The sequence below is a fragment of the Ascaphus truei genome, chromosome 3 (genome assembly GCF_040206685.1).
Source record: "Ascaphus truei isolate aAscTru1 chromosome 3, aAscTru1.hap1, whole genome shotgun sequence".
Lineage (NCBI taxonomy): Eukaryota > Metazoa > Chordata > Amphibia > Anura > Ascaphidae > Ascaphus > Ascaphus truei.
Window position 1 is genome coordinate 221,620,863 of NC_134485.1, and position 5,370 is coordinate 221,626,232.

A 5,370-nucleotide genomic window follows, 5' to 3' on the forward strand; every position below is an offset into this window, starting at 1 on the left:
TACCGGTTGAGTGCAGTGCGGTTGCTGCAGGTTTAGGTTGAGTAGTCAGAGGGGATCTGGGAGGTGAAGGGAGAGGTAGTGTGGGTGCAGGGGGTCAGTGACCCACCTGCATAGGACAGGCTACCCCGTAGGCCCCTAGGAGTGTTCCCTGAAGACACCAAAGGTTCCTGTGCTGCAGGGACGGCCTGTAGTAGTAGCGAGCATCACCCTTACTGAGTACCAGCTAGGGACATTGAGACCCAGGAGGCAGACCGCTGATTCATCTGACCCTTTGCGAAGAAGTACCGGTCACCGCCGTGACCGGAAAGTACTATAACATCAAGTGCACCAACACCGGTCAACAGGCGCTGATCCCGCCTTAGGCTAAACTCTTTAGGAACACTGAGCGAGTGGTTAAAGAACTGAGCCTATACCATCACTTTAATATATATGGACACTGTGTGTGGGGCACGTGGTGAGGGGACGGAGACGTTGCTCCTGATGAGAGTGGCCAAGCCACTAAGGTTACACGTTAAGGTTATATTGCTATAATATAGAGTGATAAGGTTCCGTGCATTATCATATAGTAAAACTGGTTGCATATATATATGTGTGTTGTTGTATTTCTTGCCCAGGGGAATCTCACATCACGGGGATCCTGGGTAAGTGGAGGCGCTGCGCTAAGTAAGTGTATAAGTGTTACCCCAGGCTCCCAGCTAGCAGAGGCTCAGATCTCCTGGAGCCGCAGGTGGTGTACAGTGACCAGTAGTTCCTTTGGGAGGTTTCAGAAAAAGGGCTACACACCTACCAGAATTTTTTTTAAAAAGATTATGGGGCTTATTCTATACTCTCCGAAATGGCCAATCTGGCTGTTTTCGCCTTGAAATATCCCATCGACTTCAATGGGGAATTTTAGCCGAAAAATGTCCCTTTCGGCAATTATATAGTAAGCCCCTAAAGCTGACTTATTTAGTTTCTATAGCAATCTTCGAAGATTTATTTATTTTTAATCTAGTTTTAATAAGGATGTCAGCATTGCCAATGATTAAACAGATCTCCCAAATGTAGGAAAGATGAGAGCACTAGGGGACTTGGCGGAAAAATATTAAAATTAGATTTATTGGAACATAATCAACGTTTCAGTCAACAATTTAGACATTTGACAAGATGCTAAAAACATTGATTGTATGTAACTAAAATATCCTTGTGTAGGCGTGTTCACGTAAAACGAGAGTTACCTAAAACTTAACTTTTATAATATATACACAACTTAAAACAAGAGCAGCACAAAAATAGACGAACATAGGTACTCCAGGACCCATCCTGATAGTCATCAGATAAATTATACAAATGCCTATAAATTGTATCAGTGAATAGTTACAAAATCAAGTGAGTTAAAAAGTTGACATTTTATTAGCCAAGCAAAGTCCGGTAAGGTTACTGATCGGTTAATCAGAATTGGTAGTAGAATGATCTTGACTTGTTTAGAAGATTCTTAAAGCTGCAGTTTTTTTTTCCATTCAATATGTGCATCAATACAATCTGCACACTGACAAGTGATTAGCTAAGTTGCTGATCGATCCGTTCTCCTGTAATTGATTGCAGAATCGTAGGTTATTTCAGGGGAGCGCAAACTTTTTCAGCTGCGCCCCCTGCCTGCTCCCCCTTGCTCTCACGTCCCCCTCACCTTGCTTGGCGGCGGGAGATGGACGTGTGACATCACTCTGCATGGCACCGCATCCCTGCAGCTCTTCAGAATCCCGGTAAGTTCGTTGCAGAGGCCTCACGCGATCCCCCGGGATTTAAATGCCTGGGGGAAGAGCGTGGGACCTCTGTAACAGCCTGCGCCCCCCGCTCCCCAGTCATATCTCCCCCTCCCTGTGGGGCGCGCACCCCCAAGTTTGCGCACCGCTGGGTTATTTAATTCACCGTTTGGGCTGCACAAGACTACCCAGGATGCAAAGTTCCGTGTGGAAGATCATGTGACCAGGCAGTCACTATATACAATTGGTGCACTTCTAGAGAGAGGGCAGGGCTCAAAAAGGGTGTGCCAGTGCCTGTTTCAGAAGAGGAAGGGGTTGTGACTTTGTAAATGGTTTCTATAGAAACAAAAATGCTTTCTACATTAGAATACATTAAAAATGTTTTTTTTTTTTTTTTTTTTTAAATGCTACAAGTATTTTCTCATAGCACAAAACTGATTTATTAAAATAAACACACATGTAGGATATTGCTTGAACTGCAGCTATAAATAATAATTCTACTAGAAAATGCACTTAGTGGTACAATTAACTAGTTCCATTCTCTAAGAGTTTTGAGCAGATGGTGGTCATTGACCTGCCCCAGTATATATTAAAACAGGAGAATGCCAGCTCCTGTGACCATGAGGCAGAGGTATAACCCGATTTAGAGGTAGAAAATGACCCTTTCGTCCCTCCGTTGTTGAGAAGGATACCCCTACCAGATCATTCACGGGTGAGTTGGACTTCGTCGATCCTTTTGAATTGTGGCTACTCAGATAGGAGACATGCTTGGCTGCTGGATGAAATCATCGCTGGCAGCACTATAAAAAACAGCCTGGCTTAGCCAACATGAACAGTGAGTGCCCGCTGAGCTATTGCGAGTAATATTGGAACTACTAGCCAAGTTAGTCAGAATGATATATTTCACATATAAGCAGTTAATAATCATGGCAATGCTCTTTCATGGTTGCCATGACTACTAATAAACAAGGATATCGTCATGACGCTAAGGAGTCTGACATCATACATGGCAATGGCGGCCGCCAGCACGTGCAATACATCAGGAGAGGGGTAAAGCACCTGTATACGGTACACATTATCACTGGCTAGTTAGACTCTTGACCAAGGGCCATAGCCCGAAACTTTGAGTCTCTGCGGACAAGTGTGTCAGCTATGTAAGTTTTTTCTATTTTTTTCCAGTATTTTCATGTAATTAATTGCAATTGTCACTTTATGTGTATACGTACGCTGAAATACAAATACGTATTTGTTTGAGACTGGTGTCCTCCCTTTCTTAATAACATTAAGATTGAGTTTTGAAGTGAAATTTCTTTAGTGGCACCTATTCTGATTGGGTAAAACGGGAGAGTTGGGGGCGAATGTGAAACAGCAGTGACGTCACGGCTCCCCCCCCGCGTCTACTGTGACATGCGGCACCGCTCCTAACAGCCGCCGCTCCCCCCCACACACCCGCTGTGACATGCCGCCGCCGCCGCTCCTACCGGCCACCGTTACCCCCACACGTCCGCTGCCATGGGTATAGCAAGATGGGTGCCACAGAGCTTCCGGTGCTTGAGTGAAAGGTGTAGCAAGAAGGCAGGCGCAGGGATTGTAAATCAGTCTCGGGTGTGGGCCGAGTGGACTCAGTGAGCCGCTGCTCAGCCTCTCTCCTCCCTCGTCTCTACCTCCACTTCCCTGTGTCCCGCTGACTGAGCGCCGCCGGAGGAGGAGGAGAGGAGCCCAGGGATCATGGAGGGTAACCGGGAGGAAGCAGAGCGGTGTGTGCGGATCGGGCGGGCGGCGCCGGAGATTGGGAGAGAGAGCCCGGCGCTTCCTGAGCAAAGCGGATAAACTGTCACCGAGCAGAGCAGGAGGAGGCCGGCGTTCTGCTCTGCTGCCGTGATCTGAGGGGCAGGGGTGAGGGGAGGTGATGTTAGGTGAGGAGGTGCATGGGGGTGATGTGCAAGGGGGGTGATGTGCAGGGGGATATGTAGGGTGCAAGGGAGGTGATTTGCGGGGGATATGTAGTGTGCAAGGGGGGTATGTGATGTGCAGGGGGGTATGTGATGTGCAGGGGGGGGGTGATGTGCAGGGGGGTGATGTGCAGGGGGGGGTGATGTGCAGGGGGGGGGGTGATGTGCAGGGGGATATGTAAGGTGAAGGGGGGTGATGTGCAGGGGGATATGTAAGGTGAAGGGGGTGGATGTGCAGGGGGATATGTAAGGTGAAGGGGGTGATGTGCAGGGAGATATGCAGGGGGCGTGATGTGCAGGGGGGGTGATGTGCAGGGGGATATGTAAGGTGAAGGAGGGTGATGTGCAGGGGGGGTGATGTGCAGGGGGATATGTAAGGTGAAGGAGGGTGATGTGCAGGGTGGGTGATGTGCGGGGGATATGTAAGGTGCAGGGGGGGGTGATGTGCAGGGAGATATGTAAGGTGAAGGGGGTGATGTGCAAGGGGATATGTAAGGTGAAGGGGGCTGATGTGCAAGGGGATATGTAAGGTGAAGGGGGCTGATGTGCAGGGGGGCTGATGTGCAAGGGGATATGTAAGGTCACACTCAGTCACACGCACACTCGAGGAATTCACACTTAGTGCAAATAGCTAATACAGGGGATGTGTGCCGAGCACGCGCATTCCAAGTCAAATTTATTTACGTTTTGTCAATGAAATTTTATTTTGATTTTTAATTAAAACATCACCAACACAAATACAATTTCTGTGACAAAGTCAAAGAAGTGTCACTTACTATGCGCGTGCACAGCACACACAGCTTTTTTTCACCCTGCATCTTTATATATAGCTAGTCAGAATGAATGATAAATCAATTACAAACCTGTACTGGTGAAACACTTTCCGGATACTAGGGGGAGAATGCATCCTGCAGTTACTCTATGGCTTTGTCACCTGGTAATCGCGGACCCTGTAATTGTTTCAACGGTGACATCTTGACAAAACTGCTACCCTATGTATGGTTTCACCGTAATAACGGCTTATGGTTGTTCCAATAAATCTATTTTGAATATTTTTCCACCAAGTCTTCTAGAGTGCGGTCTTCCCTGCATTCGGAAGATCTGTTTATTGCTGGGCACGCTTGGTTATGACGAACGCACACTTGAGGCGGATCTTTAAGTCGTGAGTGCAGCTTTTCTTCTGTTTAGCATTGCTAAGGATTACATATATGATACCATTAGTCAAACGCAAAGTGACGTCACTAATTGAAATCTGATAGCACGTTTTTTTCTGAAATCTAATGTATATGTAATATAAATGAAATTATTGAGGTATTGTACAAAAGAGTAGAAAATTAAACTGTAATGGGAATCAACGGACACAATCTCTTTTGCTAAAACCTCCTCCCTTCCTGTTAATGTCTGTGTTACAGGGGACTGGTCCTGGGATCTGACAGACAGACAGACAGACAGACAGACACACACACACTCTCTCCAGGGGCCCCATGATGCTTTTGGTTTGTTTTCTAGGAGCGATTGCGTTCAGCACTTCCGTGGAGTCTCCTCCTCTTCCATTCGTGATGCCCTGATCATGTGATCGCCCCAAAGAGCGATTACATGATTGCCTTTTGCCTTTGAAATCCAAGTGGCCAGCTAGTCATGGTCAATCAATTGGCTGCTGAAGGATTAACATTGGA